Below are 16,343 nucleotides of genomic sequence, written 5' to 3'. Positions count from 1 at the left end.
ACTTCTAGCACCGCAATCGTCTGCGCATTCGCCTGCTCCTCCACCGCATCTCCCAGCTCCTTAACTTTTTCATCCTGGGCATCCAGTCTCTGGTTCAGCTGATCCACTGCCTTCTGAAGTGGGTCCAAGTTATCCCGCTCATGAAACCTTCAGCTACTTGACAAGACTTGTCACCCTACAGTATCCCACTCTCCCCTCTCAGTGTGACTCCTTCCTCCACTGCCCAGTATTTTCAGTTCAACCCCCAGAAACCCACAATCGACAGTATCAACCTTGCCCTCTCTCTCCCACCATCCTTGCTTGGAAATGCCCCTTCCCTACTTAGCTACAGGACTCCCACACTGAACAAGCAAGGTCCTACCCTCCTTCCCCTAACCCCCATGGCCTCCCTCCCACCCCAGACAGTTGGTCTTCCTTTCCTGGAGAGCTTTCCTCCCTTCCCTTCCAGCTTGCCTCAGGTGTCCAGCCTCCACTGCACCCCAGCACCCCCTTCCACCTTTCACTTGCCTCTCTTGCCCAATCTTTGCTTTACCTTAGCTCACTGTTCTACCCTTAATCCTCCTCCTGTGTCCAGCCTTGATTCCACCCTATCCCACCCTACCATCCTTAACCTGTGACCCATATCTAGCCTCCGCTCCACCCTCCCATGCTACCTACCTTCAAATCCTACACCTGAATCTCCTGCCCAGCCTTTATGTAGATTGTCCGATTAGCAACTGAACTGCGACAAGAGGGTGAGATTTGTGAGCAGTCCCCCAGAAGGCCAAAGCATCGTCTACTTATTTCAAAGTCATGGAAGAAATCAAGCTTGCTGGGTGATGGAACCATCAATTCACCAGACACGTGTTTCCGATGTGAATCTAGGCTTTAATCGACTTACTTCAGAGCCAGCCTGTTACCTGTCGATGAACTCGTAGTGACCCAGGCTGACTCTGGACACGGGTACTTATACAGCTGCATTAGGGGGAGGAGTCATGGGCGGAACCAAGGGTGGAGCCCAGTACAAGTTCCTAAGTGCTCCCAGCGCTACTCCCCCTAGTGGTAGGACAGCGCCACTGCGCTTACAACAACAGTGTGAATTAACATATATATTAACATATATTACATTCACCACACTGGGTGCAGACTGTCGTAAATGTAAACATTCTAATTTCTTGCTGGTGGGGAATGTAATTTGGAGGATTAACTGAATTCCGGTGGAATGGCCTTTTTTTTGGAAATTTGTTTTTTGCGTTTTCATAGTTTGTATCCAACAAATTATAAATTATACATTATCAGCATTATCAGAAAGAAACCACACAAAAACCAACATGTATATTTACAAATTAGCATTTTCATAACAACTGTGGCCCTGACCCCCCCCCCCCCCCCCCCCCCTTTAACCAGCATACATATTTTTTTTCCCCAATATGGCCGAGACACATATTTACAGGCATTTATAGACAATTTGCTTTGGGCCTTAGCTTGCCATCAGACCAGTCCCTTGCGGCTTTGTCCCTCCTGCTTGTACCTTGTGTTCGTTTTTGTTTGGCTTCACCGGCTTGCTCACTAGTGTGTGCCCCCCGGGAGAGATCCCTGTTTTCCCTCACCTGTTACGTTCTTCCCCTCCCTCCCTCCATCTGTCTCCGCTCTCATCCCCTCTTTCCTGGTACTTACAACTCAGTCAAAAGCGAGGCAGTTCTGTCCTGCGCTAATGTCTTTCTTTTTTAAATTTAAAATTTTTTTTCCAATTAAGGGGCAATTTAGCGTGGCCAATCCACCTACCCTGCACATCTTTGGGTTGTGGGGGTGAGACCCATGCAGACACGGGGAGACTGTGCAAACTTCACACGGACAGTGACCCAGGGCCAGGATCGAACCCTGGTCCTCGGCGCCATGAGGCAGCAGTGCTAACCACTGCACCACCGTGCCGTTAATATCTTTCTTTTTAAAATGAGTTTGTCATCACTGTTAGCACTGTTGTGCTGCCATCCCAGTGCCTGCACACAAACTTGTCCATCTTGGTGAAGTAGAATTCCTTCCCCTGAAAGGATACCCACAGTTTGGCTGGGTACAGCATCCCAAATTGCACCCCACTCTTGTACAAGGCTGCCTCGGCTATACTAGGGCAGCACGGAAGCATAGTGGTTAGCACAATTGCTTCATGGATCCAGGGTCCCAGGTTCGATTCCCAGCTTGGGTCACAGCCTGTGCGGAGTCTGCACGTTCTCCCCGTGTCTGCATGGGTTTCCCCCGGGTGCTCTGGTTTCCTCCCACTGTCCAAAGATGTTCAGGTTAGGTGGATTGGCCATCATAAATTGCCCTTAATGTCCAAAATTGCCCTTAGTGTTGGGTGGGGTTACTGGGCTATGGGGATAGGGTGGAGGTGTGGGCTCGGGTAGGGTGCTTTTTCTAAGAGCTGGTGCAGACTCGATGGGCTGAATGGCTTTGACCTTCCTCTTCAGTGCCCCTTGCGTCATCACCAACCTTGTCACGTCTGTTTCCAAGGAGGTGATTCGGTCACTCTGTCGATCACCCTTGTTTCTTGGTCCCTGATTGTTGCCTCTGGTGGTTCCAGTCGGCGCTTTGTTTTCTCCACCGCCACCTTGAAGGGGGCCAGGACATCCACGACCATCGTCTTCACTGTTGCCATCATTTCCAGCTTGATGGCATCTCTGTGTTTCTGGAACTCCTGAGTCAGGAAGTCCATTCACTCGCTTATCATACGGCAGTCCGGCGTGCGTCCTCACTTGGGTGTGGCTGGCTCTGACTCGCTCTTCATGCTTGCCATCATCCCATTCCTCCTCTCCAGGCTTGGCTGACTCTGCCAACTCTTCGGATCCTGGACTTATTGCCAGTCAATTCTTGGTAGCTGCAGCTGTCTTGTGAGATGGTGGTGCGCTATTTTTGCATTAAAAATGCTGGTTTTCTGTGTTCCTGGAGGAAATCCACCTTCCCTGCGTCCACTCAGCACACCCCCCTCACCCAGAAATCCAGCTCTGCTGTATTTAAGCTACAAACAATTATCTAACAGCTTCTCTCTTTTTGGTTTGACGAGGAGGGAAGGATGGAAACACTGCAGCAATGTAATGTTTGGGCTTTACCGCTCTTTGATATTGGGTTCTGCACTGTAGTGAGCTAGCTGACTTCTCCCATAATTCTCTGCAGTTACTTCTCACTGCTGCCCTCTGTTAGATGGCCTTTTAATGAGTAGGCATGATATGCTAATTCATGCAAATGGACTCCCCGACATTATTTCTCAGGAAGCTCGATCACCTATAAAGTCCCCAAAACAGAATTCCTAAGGTTCATCCTAAGGTCAGGAAACTGAATGTTGGCCTACGGCCCACCAACCTTCCCACCGCTGGCGGGACCAGAGATTCAGCCCAGTATTTCTGGCTGTACGGCACTTACTCAATGATTCATTGACGTATCAGTCCAGATGCACTCAACTCTCTGGAGTGGAACTTGATTTCACAACCTTCTGGCTCAGAAGCAAGACTTCTAATGCTGACATTTCCCTCAGCTCCTGATCCTTCACAATATTTTGCATTATATATTTGCTTAAAAGATCACTATCTGAACAACAACTCTTTAATGACTTCTCCCATAATTAACCAGTCATCCTTCTCATACCCTCCTAGTTTCATGTAATAAGTATTCCCACTAGCACAATAGGAGAGCCAAACAACTCTGCAAGTCACATGCACAATTGAACCTTAATTCTGAAAGTTTATTTGTTATCCATTTAACATTTAGATTATATGCTCCATGTGCACATATTTTTAAACAAAAGAGGGAGTTGCAGTTAATTTTACCTGGGCTGAGCCTTAAATGGGTCAATTAATTTAATTTGTGCCACAACAGTCTATAGGAGCAGCATAGTCATCATATGAGGTGACTAATGTGACACTGGTTAGAATGTTTAACACTGTGGGGCTGGATCTTGGTTTATGGTTCCAACCTGCTTTGCTGATATTGCTTCGCTACAGTGACACCAGATAGGCAAAGGCAGCATCAATCTATTCCAAGAAAAATACAGAGAAAAGAAAACAGTGGCAGACAATTAGAAAGATGAGTAGGTACGAAGCAAGATTAAACCTTGATATGGCAAGATGGTTTTTGAAGGAAGTGACTATCAAATGGTGAGCTATTTTCGTCAGTTTCGGCAGCAATAAAACTACAATGTAATTCCAGCATCATTAGGAATATGCAAAACCATTCTAACAAGTCAAAACCAGTTCTGCAAGCTGTTAGCGTAGATAGGAAAATGCTTTACACTATTATATCTTTGAATTGTTACATTATTGGATTTAAGGTGACTTTAAACAGATTAACATTATTAATCGTTTGATTACTGATGAATTCATAACCCTATCTTAGTGTCTGTGGATCTCATCACATTGACAGTTGAAAATTAAAATCAAGTAACAGCTGGTTTTCCTGATATTTTCATGTGTACACTTTGAAGAGAAAGAAATGACACGCATTCTGGTGCACCTCAACATGTCCTAAAAAATTGCAGTGAAGCTCAGTCACCATTATTATGTCGGCAAATAGAACATAGAACATTACAGCGCAGTACAGGCCCTTCGGCCCTCGATGTTGCGCTGACCTGTTAAACCACTCTAAAGCACATCTACACTATTCCCTTATCATCCATATGTTTATCCAATGACCATTTTAGTGCCCTTAATGTTGGCGAGTCCACTACTGTTGCAGGCAGGGCATTCCACGCCCTTACTACTCTCTGAGTAAAGAACCTACCTCTGACATCTGTCCTATATCTATCTCCTCTCAATTTAAAGCTATGTCCCCTCGTGCTAGACATCACCATCCAAGGAACAAGGCTCTCACTGTCCACCCTATCTAATCCTCTGATCATCTTGTATGCCTCAATTAAGTCACCTCTTAACCTTCTTCTCTCTAACGAAAACAGCCTCAAGTCCCTCAGCCTTCCCTCATAAGATCTTCCCTCCATACCAGGCAACATCCTAGTAAATCTCCTCTGTACCCTTTCCAATGCTTCCACATCCTTCCTATAATGCGGCGACCAGAACTGCACGCAATACTCCAAATGCGGCCGCACCAGAGTTTTGTACAGCTGCAACATGACCTCATTGCTCCGAAACGCAATCCCTCTACCAATAAAAGCTAACACACCGTACGCCTTCTTAACAACCCTATCAACCTGGGTGGCAACTTTCAGGGATCTATATACATGGACACCGAGATATCTCTGCTCATCCACACTACCAAAAATCTTAGCCCAGTACTCTGTCTTTCTGTCATTCCTTCCAAAATGAATCACCTCACACTTTTCTGCATTAAACTCCATTTGCCACCTCTCACCCCAGCTCTGCAGCTTATCTATGTCCCTCTGTAACTTGCAACATTCTTCCGCACTGTCCTTCCCGTACCAGCCTCCCCGAACAGGTGACTAGGGGCTTTTCACAGTAACTTCATTTGAAGCCTACTTGTGACAATGAGCGATTTTCATTTCATTTCATTTCAGTTGACAACTCCACCGACTTTAGTGTCATCTGAAAATTTAATCACCCATCCTCTACGCCCTCCTCCAGGTCATTTATAAAAATGACAAACAGCAGTGGCCCCAAAACAGATCCTTGTGGTACACCACTAGTAACTGAACTCCAGGCTGAACATTTCCCATCAACCACCACCCTTTGTCTTCTTCCAGCTAGCTAATTTCTGATCCAAACTGCTAAATCACCCTGAATCCCATGCCTCCGTATTTTCTGCAGTAGCCTACCATGGGGAACCTTATCAAACGCTTTACTGAAATCCATATACACCACATCAACTGCTTTACCCTCATCCACCTGTTTGGTCACCTTCTCAAAGAACTCAATAAGGTTTATAAGAACATAAGAACTAGGAGCAGGAGTAGGCCATCTGGCCCCTCGAGCCTGCTCCGCCATTCAATTAGATCATGGCTGATCTTTTGTGGACTCAGCTCCACTTTCCGGCCCGAACACCATAACCCTTAATCCCTTTATTCTTCAAAAAACTATCTATCTTTACCTTAAAAACATGTCATGAAGGAGCCTCAACTGCTTCACTGGGCAAGGAATTCCATAGATTCACAACCCTTTGGGTGAAGAAGTTCCTCCTAAACTCAGTTCTAAATCTACTTCCCCTTATTTTGAGGCTATGCCCCCTAGTTCTGCTGTCACCCGCCAGTGGAAACAACCTGCCCGCATCTATCCTATCTATTCCCTTCATAATTTTAAATGTTTCTATAAGATCCCCCCTCATCCTTCTAAATTCCAACGAGTACAGTCCCAGACTACTCAACCTCTCCTCATAATCCAACCCCTTCAGCTCTGGGATTAACCTAGTGAATCTCCTCTGCACACCCTCCAGCGCCAGTACGTCCTTTCTCAAGTAAGGAGACCAAAACTGAACACAATACTCCAGGTGTGGCCGCACTAACACCTTATACAATTGCAACATAACCTCCCTAGTCTTAAACTCCATCCCTCTAGCAATGAAGGACAAAATTCCATTTGACTTCTTAATCACCTGTTGCACTTGTAAACCAACCTTCTGTGACTCATGCACTAGCACACCCAAGTCTCTCTGAACAGCGGCATGCTTTAATATTTTATCGTTTAAATAATAATCCCGTTTGCTGTTATTCCTACCAAAATGGATAACCTCACATTTGTCAACATTGTATTCCATCTGCCAGTCCCGAGCCCATTCACTTAACCTATCCAAATCCCTCTGCAGACTTCCAGTATCCTCTGCACTTTTCGCTTTACCACTCATCTTAGTGTCATCTGCAAACTTGGACACATTGCCCTTGGTCCCCAACTCCAAATCATCAATGTAAATTGTGAACAATTGTGGGCCCAACACGGATCCCTGACGGACACCACTAGCCACTGACTGCCAACCAGAGAAACACCCATTTATCCCAACTCTTTGCTTTCTATTAATTAACCAATCCTCTATCCATGCTACTACTTTACCCTTAATGCCATGCATCTTTATCTTATGCAGCAACCTTTTGTGTGGCACCTTGTCAAAGGCTTTCTGAGGCACGACCTACCCTTCACAAAACCGTGTTGACTATCGCTAATCAAATTATTCCTTTCCAGATGATTATAAATCCTATCTCTTATAAACCTTTCCAAGACTTTGCCCACAACAGAAGTAAGGCTCACTGGTCTATAGTCCCCTTCTTGAACAAGGGGACAATATTTGCTATCCTCCAGTCTTCTGGCACTATTCCTGTAGACAATGATGACATAAAGATCAAAGCCAAAGGCTCAGAAATCTCCTCCCTAGCTTCCCAGAGAATCCTAGGATAAATCCCATCCGGCCCAGGGAATTTATCTATTTTCACACTTTCCAGAATTGCTAACACCTCCTCCTTATGAACCTCAATCCCATCTAGTCTAGTAGCCTGTATCTCAGCATTCTCCTCGACAACTTTGTCTTTTTCCTGTGTGAATACTGATGAAAAATATTCATTTAGCTCCTCTCCTATCACCTCGGACTCCACGCACAACTTCCCACTACTGTCCTTGACTGGCCCTACTCTTACCCTAGTCATTATTTTATTCCTGACATACCTATAGAAAGCTTTAGGGTTGTCCTTGATCCGACCTGCCAAAGACTTCTCATGTCCCCTCCTGGCTCTTCTTAGCTCTCTCTTTAGGTCCTTCCTAGCTAACTTGTAACTCTCGAGCGCCCTAACTGAACCTTCACGTCTCATCTTTACATAAGCCTCCTTCTTCCTCTTGACAAGTCATTCAACTACTTTAATAAACCACGGTTCTCTTGCTCGACCACTTCCTCCCTGCCTGACAGGTACATACTTATCAAGGACACACAGTAGCTGGTCCTTGAACAAGCTCCACATTTCCATTGTGCCCATCCCCTGCAGTTTCCTTCCCCATTCTGTGCATCCTAGGTCTTGCCTGATCGCATCATAATTGCCTTTCCCCCAGCTATAACTCTTGCCCTGCGGTATATACCTATCTCTTTCCATCACTAAAGTAAACGTAACTGAATTGTAGTCACTATCACAAAAGTGCTCACCTACCTCCAAATCTAACACCTGTCCTGGTTCATTACCCAGTACCAAATCCAATGTGGCCTTGCCTCTCGTTGGCCTATCTACATATTGTGTCAGCAAACATAAAGTCAGCACACCTGTTTCTTTCAGTTATTGCAAAGCAAATCATGACCAGTTAATCTGTGTTTATTGGTGTAGGTTCTGAAAAGGCAATTGGCTGGGATAGAGAGAGAGAAACTCCTACAATAAAACTGGCCTTCCTCACTGCTATTCAGTGTTGAGGTCACCTGCTTTAAATTTATCTTCCCAATCTCAGTTTGCACGGAAATTTCTCTCCATCTATCTGTAGGACATGGAAGTCAGCTGGGTGTGATTATGTTGTGGTCACTATTTCCTAATTATTCTCCCACTCCCATACTAGTTACTTGTTACATTTATTTCCAAGATCAAAGTCAAGCAATGTTATTTCTCTTGCTGGACTGAAAATGTACTGATCTGAGAAATAGCCATTCTAAAAAAAAGGTTTCTAACTTGTGGACATTTAGTTAAAATCAGGCAAATTGTTGTGTTTTTGTTGTGATACATGTTTCTAAATGTTTTGATATTCTTGCCTTCAATCTCATCTCCAATGTTTTTGACCTGTAATATACACTATCAATTGCTGAAAATAATGCAACTTTGTAAGTTGTGAAGTGTCTTGAAAGATTCAGCTGAGCCACTCAATGCAGAATACCTGGCCTCAAACCTACTCTAGTGGTTACAATATTTATGTGGTTGATCCTATTGAGTTTTTGGTCAAAGGTGGCACCACCAGGATGTTGAAGATGTGGAATTCAGCGATAGTAGTGCCACTGACTATCAAGTGGAGATATTTCGACCCACTGTTGTTGGAGACGGTTAGTGCCTGGCACTTGTGTGATGTAAATGTTACTTGACATTTATCATTCAAAGTGTGGATGTTTTCCACGTCTGCATGGTGGGCATGAGCTGCTTCATTATCTGAGGAATTACGAATGAAGTTGAAAACTGCACAGTTGCAAGCAAAAATTCTCACAGCTGACCATATGATGGAGGGAAGGTAATTTGCGAAACCTCTGAAAACATTTTAGTTAATGATGCTGCTCTGAGGAACTAATTTAGCAATGTCTGTTGCTGAGATGATTGGCCTCTAATAACCCCAACTGTCCCCCTTTGTGTGACTTATCACTTTGGTCACAGAGATTTACCCTTGATCCCCATTGACTTAATTTTATAGTTGTCACTTTTTGGGAACTGCTGCCTTGACGTCAAGGGCAGTAAATGCTGTAAAGTGGTCTGAAAGTGAGTGATCCTTACAGAAGCCATCTGAACTATAGTGAACTTATTATTGATGGGTAAGTGCTACTTGGTAGCACTGATGGTGACTCTGATTACCATCACTTTGCTGAATATTGAGAATAAACTGATAGGTCAATAATTGGGTCAGGTTGATTTACATTGAATGTATAGCATTGAAACAAGTGATGTTGACTAGGAAACTACTGAATTCTCACACAAACCTACCTGGTTCATCAAAGAAAATTGGGAAGGGAATTATGTTGATTGTACCTGATCTGGTCTATATGTCGTTCCAGACACTCAGCAATGTGCTTGAGCCACTCAGTTGTATAAAACTGCCAAGACGTCATTAAGGAATGCAACTGGATGGATCAGTAGGTATTGACCTAGGCACTGGAACCGACAACAGCATACCCTGTCCTTTTGACTCTTCAAGGTCCTCCTTACTAACATTGAATCCATAGTGCAGAAGGAAGGTATTCGGCCCATCGAGTCTGCATCGACCCTCCAAAATAGCATTCTACCTAGGCCCACTCCACCTCCCTATCCCTGTAACCCTGTGGATTGATCATGGCCAATTGACCTAACCTGCACCTTGGATGGTAAGGGGCAATTTAGCATGGCTAATCCACCTAACTTGTACATCTTTATACCATGGGAGGAAACCAGAGCATCTGGAGGAGACCCATGCAGACATGGGGAGAATGTGCAAACTCTGCACAGACAGTCACCCAAGGCCGGAATTGAACCTAGGCCTCTGGCGCTGTGGGGCAGCAGTGCTAACTTCTGTGCCACCGTACATCTGGGGACTTTTGCCACAATTGGCTGACCCACAGACTTGTCAAGCAACTGACTGACATAGTCATACTCATGGGATCCTACCTTAGAAATAATGTCCTAGACACCACCATCACCATGCGTGGGGGGATATCCTCTCTCACCAGCAGGACAGACCCAGCAGAGATGGGGGCACAGTGGTATACAGTGGGGGAATGTTTGGGAGTGCTCAACATTGACTCTGGATCATGAAATCCCATGGTATCAGGTCAAATACGAGCAAGGAAACCTCCTGCTGTTTGCCACCAATAATGTTGCCCCCACTCCTTCAGCTAGTGAATCAGTCGTCCTCCATGTTGGAGAAAGCACTGAGGGTGGCGACGGCACCCATGGACTGCAGTGGTTCAAGAAGGTGGAATATCACCACCCCCGTAAGGCCAATGGGGGATGAGCAATAAATTCTGGCCTAGCCAGCAACAGCCACATTGTGAGAAACAATAACAAAATAGCTGAATGGGGTCAATCCTACTAACACTGTTAGGGAGAGACCCATCTACAACGGGTAGACTGGTGAGTATGAGAAAAGTAGGCTGCTGTTTGTGCGACACTGTTGTGTATAGGTTTCACTGCATTTCCCTGGGTTACAACAATCATTGAATGGCAAAACAGCCTCTGCGGGTTGAGTGCCTGAACCTTAAATATAGCATAAAGATGACAGAGTGGGAGGCAAATAAAATGAACAGAAACCATGCCATGTGGAGGAGGCAAATAAAAACAAGCAAAAGGTTATTGAGATGTTCAGCACAAAAATAAGCAAGCTCGATTAATTTTAAACTTCAAAATCCTCTGAGATTTTTGAAGTTTATGAGATTGCCGAACAAGGTGAAATCTCAAGCTGACTTTAGGGTCCAGAGGAGGTTCACAAGAATGATCCCTGGAATTAAGAACTTGTCGTATGAGGAATGTTTGAGGACTCTGGGTCTGTACTCGTTAGAGTTTAGAAGGATGAGAGGAGGATCTTATTGAAAATTACAAGATACTGCGAGGCCTGGATAGAGTGGACGTGGAGAGGATGTTTCCACTTGTAGGAAAACTAGAACCAGAGGACACCACCTCAGACTAAAGGGACGATCCTTTAAAACAGAGATGAGGAGGAATTTCTTCAGCCAGAGGGGGGTGAATCTGTGGAACTCTTTGCTGCAGAAGGCTGTGGAGGCAAATTCACTGAGTGTCTTTAAGACAGAGATTCTTGATTAGGTTCAGGTTCTTGATTAATAAGGGGATCAGGGGTTATGGGGAGAAGGCAGGAGAATGGGGGTGAGAAAATATCAGCCATGATTGAATGGCGGAGCAAACTCAATGGGCCAAGTGGCCTAATTCTGCTCCTGTCTTATGGTCTTATGCTCTTACCCCCATCTCCTCCTGTGATTCTCCACCTATGGCAACCAAAAAATAAACTCTGATCAGAAGAAGTGCCCTAACTACTGCCTTTTGGGTGAACTTTTAAATTCTCTTTCAAAGTAAGTGTTAAGTGACCTGCTCCCAAATAAGTTGAAGACAACAACTGGAAATAACTGGCCTCTGCTGGGATTAGTCAGCACTCTCTGAGAGCAATGGTAACAACAATTGGTGAGATCGCAGCCTGTATTCACCCGTACTTTGTTCAAAAAGTGAGCCCCCATGTGAATCTCGCAATGCCTGGCTCCCTTGCCGTCTGATTCACCTGATCCGCCCCACAGCTGCTCGCTGGTAACAAGGGGAGCTGCTTTTAAACGTTCCCTCACCACTCACTACCAGTCATCATAGAAGCACGGCAGCACGCAGACCGGCTCTTTCTTTTGGGGATGCGGAGTACCTGGCCTCAAACCTACTCTCGTGGTTGCAGTATTTATGTGGTTGGTCCTATTGAGTTTATGATCACTGCGACAGGGTTGCACTGCGACGCTTGTGACATCGGTAAGTTGGCCATGGCCCTCAGGCTCCAGGCCTTCTGGAGGACATCTGCCAAGGACATCAAAGGCCACAGGGAGCAGAATACAGCTTGCTGCCTCTACCTCTGATGTCCATCCTGGGGACATACCTAGATGTAACAGTAGACCACGGAAGATCAAGAATAGTGAGGAGCACTGAGTGGGCACTGATGAGGTCACTATCCATAGCTAGGGGGAATGTACTGTAGCCCCGCCAGAGCTGTCCAAGCATTGGAACTGCATCCTGAGGAGCTCGATGCATTGCTCAATGACAGCACAGGTGGCAATGTTATATGAGGTCTTTGCCTTGGTCTCAGGCCTTTGCACAAGCGTCATTCATTCATCACCAAAGCGGGTATCCCTTGTCCCCCACAAGCCAATCCATCATCCTAGGGTGGTCCTCAAAGATACTGGGGACCTCCTCATGCCCCAGGATGGAGCTATTGTGCACGCTCCCAGGGTAGTGGGCACAACGCGCATGATTCTGAGGTGGTGGCTGCACATGACCTGAACATTCAGGGAGTGGGACCCCTTCCTCTTAATCTCACGGCATTCTGGTTCCCTCGGTGCCTGCATGGCGACAAGCGATGGTCCCCTGGACCTGGAGGATCCCAGCAATTGCGGCAAAACCTATAGCCCGGTCATCTTTGTCCAGATCGAAGTTGAATCCCCAGGCACACAGAGCATCCATCACCTCCCGGATGAACCTGTGGGCTGATGACTGCGATATGCCACACAGGTCCCTGCTTGAGCTCTGGGCCCCAATAGCATAATGTTTTGTGCTACAGTGACCTTCATGGCCACCTGGAGTGGGTGTCCTCCTCCTCCACGAGGTGCCATATCAACGAGGACGTGGCACAGGTGCCGTACTGTCTTCCTGTTGAGATGCAGTCTTCTGCAAAATATGCTGTCCGTCAGCTCATGGAAGGACCAATGAGTCCTGTAAACCCTGGTACATTGCTAGCCTCCGCTTCTGACCCCCATCCTCTGCCTGAGAGACGGCCTTGTCTTCAGGGTGTGTGGCAACCTCCTGCTCATGTGGTGTCGCCTCCAGCCTGCGTTGGTGTTGCTCCTGTCTTCGGCACCTGCCTTGGCTGCACAGCGAGGGCTTCCTCCGCAGGATACACACCAGAAAACGTACTTGTTTCTGGACTTCATTGGAGGAGAGAGACCGATATTTAGGTAGGGCTTCCATTCAGGGACCCTCAAATCTCTTGGGCCTCCCCAACCCTTACCATGACTGTCCCACCTTCTCTCAGAGTGCCATCCAGTGAGCCAATTGTGCTGGAAAACCTCGCTCTGCAGACTCACTCCCAGCCAGATGAGAAAACCTTGGACCCCAGACCTCTGCCAGCAACATTAGGGAGTCCATGTTCAGCTGTCCTCCAGTCATCCAGAGAATTACCCTTTAGTGAAAGGGTCCTCAGTGCTGAAGTCCTGCACTTTAGAGTTTGATTGTTGGCAGTTGCCTCTGTGGTGCTCCTAGAGTACAGGTATGCTGTTCGGACATCAAAGATGTAAGTGGGTTGGAAGCAATGGCCATTGCCTCGCAGTTGTGTGGCATGAATATTACTTGTCTGCCGAGGTCCCAGGTTCAATCCCAGCTCTGGGTCACTGTCCATGTGGAGTTTGCACATTCTCCCTGTGTTTGCATAGTTTTCGCCCCCACAACCTTAAGATGTGCACTGTAGGTGGATTGGCCATGCTAAATTGCCCCTTAATTGGAAAAAATGAATTGGGTACTCTAAATTTATAAAAAATAAAAATGAATATTACGTATCACTTTTCAGCCTATGCCTGAAAGTTGTCCACATTTGGCTGCAACCTCAGAGGAATTGAGAATGGCATTGAACATTGGGCAATCATCAAACATTCCCACTTCTGACTGTATGTTGCAGGAAAGATCATTAATGAAACAGCTGAAGGGAGCTTGGCTTCAGACACAACACTGAGGAACCAATGTGGCAATGTCCTGGGGCTAATCTGATTGGCTTCCAACAACCATATTCCTTTGCTCTGGTGAAGAATTTTCCCCTTAATTCCCTTTGACTTCAATTTTGTTAAGGTTTCTTGATGTCACTGTCAAGACATTCTCATCTCATTTCTGTGGTTCATCTCTTTTGTCCATGTTTGGACAACACAGTAACGAGGTCTGGAATGGGTGGCCATGGCAGAACCAAAGCTGACCATTAGCGAGCTGGTTATTGTTGAGTAAGCACCCCTTGATAGCATTGTCGATTACATCTTCTGTCACTTTCCTGATAGTTGAGAGGAGACTAATGGGGCAATAGTTGGCTGGTTTGGATTTGTCCTGCTTTGTATGGATCCAGATGCACCTGTGCAATTTTGCATATTGCAGCTGCACTGTAACAGTTTAATTCTGGAGCGCATGTCTTCAGTGCTGTAGCTGTGACGTTATCAGAGTCCATAGCCATTGTCATATCCGGTGCCTTCAGCTATATCTTGATATTGTGTGCAATGATTTTTGTTTTAAATTTAGAGTACCCAATTCTTTTATTTTTTTCCCAATTAAGGGGAAATTTAGTTTGGCCAATTCACCTATTCTGCATATCTTTGGGTTGTGAGGGTCGAGACCCACGCATATACGGGAAGAATGTGCAAACTCCACACGGACAGTGATCCGGGGCCATGATCGAACCTGGGTCCTCACGCCGTGAGGCAGTCGTGTAACCACTGCGCCACCATGCCCCCTTATCATGTACAGTGAATTGAATTGGCTGAGGCTGGCATCTGTTAAGCTGAGGACTTCAGCAGGTAGGGCTGGTCATTCCACTTGCCTGAAGATCGCTGCACATGTTTCTTTTTTTTTATAAATTTAGATTAGCCAATTATTTTTTCCAATTAAGGGGCAATTTAGCGTGGCCAATCCACCTACTCTGCACATTTTTGGGTTGTGGGGGCGAAACCCACGCAGACACAGGGAGAACGTGCAAACTCCACACGGACAGTGACCCAGAGCCGGGATCGAACCTGGGACCTCAGCGCCGTGAGGCGGTTGTGCTAACCACTAGGCCACCGTGCTGCCCTGCTGCACATGTTTCAATATTGCCTTTTGCACTGATGCGGTGGGCTCTCCCATCATTAAGGATGTTTGTGAAACCAGCTCCTCCAGTTAGTTGTTTAATTGTCCACCACCATTTAGGACTGGGTGTAGCAGGATTGCAGTTTTTTGATCTGATCGTTTGGTTGTGAGATTACTTGGTTGCGTCTATCGGATGTTGCTTCCTCTATTTGACATGCATATCATCCTGTATTGCATCTTCACCTGGTTGGTCTCATTTTTGCCTGGTATGCTCTTCCACACTGATTGTTTGTACTGTAACTGCAGGTTTGCTGCCTGTAATAATCTGGCCAGGATTTATTATGGATCAATTCACTGATGATCTTCGTATTGCTACTCCTGGGTTTTGTTTTTCCCTGGCACTGTTGATTTCTTCCATTATTGGACTCTGTGTTCCAACTGCAAATTTGGAGTCATTTTTCTCTGCGTTCTTTCTTGGGATGTTGGCGTCACTGGCAAGCACCAGCATTTGTTGCGCATTTCCCTTGGACTGTGGCCATTTCTTTGCTGTGGGCCTGGAGTCACACATATGCCAGCCGAGATAAGGATGGCAGATTTCCTTCCCTAAAGGACATTAATGAACCAGATGAGTTTCTACGACAATTGACAATGGTTTCACGGTCATCATTAGGTTCAAATCTTGGACCCCAAAGCATTACCCTCGATCTATGGATTACTAGTCCAATAACAATACCACTCCATCACTCCCAAATGTGCTACATGAGATTTTTTTGTGTCTGCAGTACAGAGTGCAAACCTGGAACAAATTAGCAATGGCAGATAGCAGACGCAGCAGAAAGATGAACACCAAGAAGACAGAGTGTCTCTGTGAACTTGAAAGGAGCATGTACAGTTCTTAATTTTAATGCTGGGAACTTCAGCTGTCAACAAGGAAAGACCATTTGACCAATCAACTCTATCAGATATATATGACCAGCGATCCTCCCCATCTCTCAAAGCCTTAAAGGACACAAAGGAGTTGATTTGCACGTGAGAAGGCAAGAAGTGTGGCCAGGGTAATGGGCTTTGTATGCCTGATTGACCTGTGGCTTTGTGTAAATCGATGGAAAAATGTACCACTGCACCGGTGGCACAGTGGTTAGCATTGCTACCTCACAGCACCAGACCTTGGGTGACTGTGTGGAGTTTGCTCGCTTTCCCCATGTAT

Source organism: Scyliorhinus canicula, chromosome 5, assembly GCF_902713615.1.
Source record: "Scyliorhinus canicula chromosome 5, sScyCan1.1, whole genome shotgun sequence".
Taxonomy (NCBI): domain Eukaryota; kingdom Metazoa; phylum Chordata; class Chondrichthyes; order Carcharhiniformes; family Scyliorhinidae; genus Scyliorhinus; species Scyliorhinus canicula.
Note: the sequence above shows the minus strand (reverse complement) of the source record.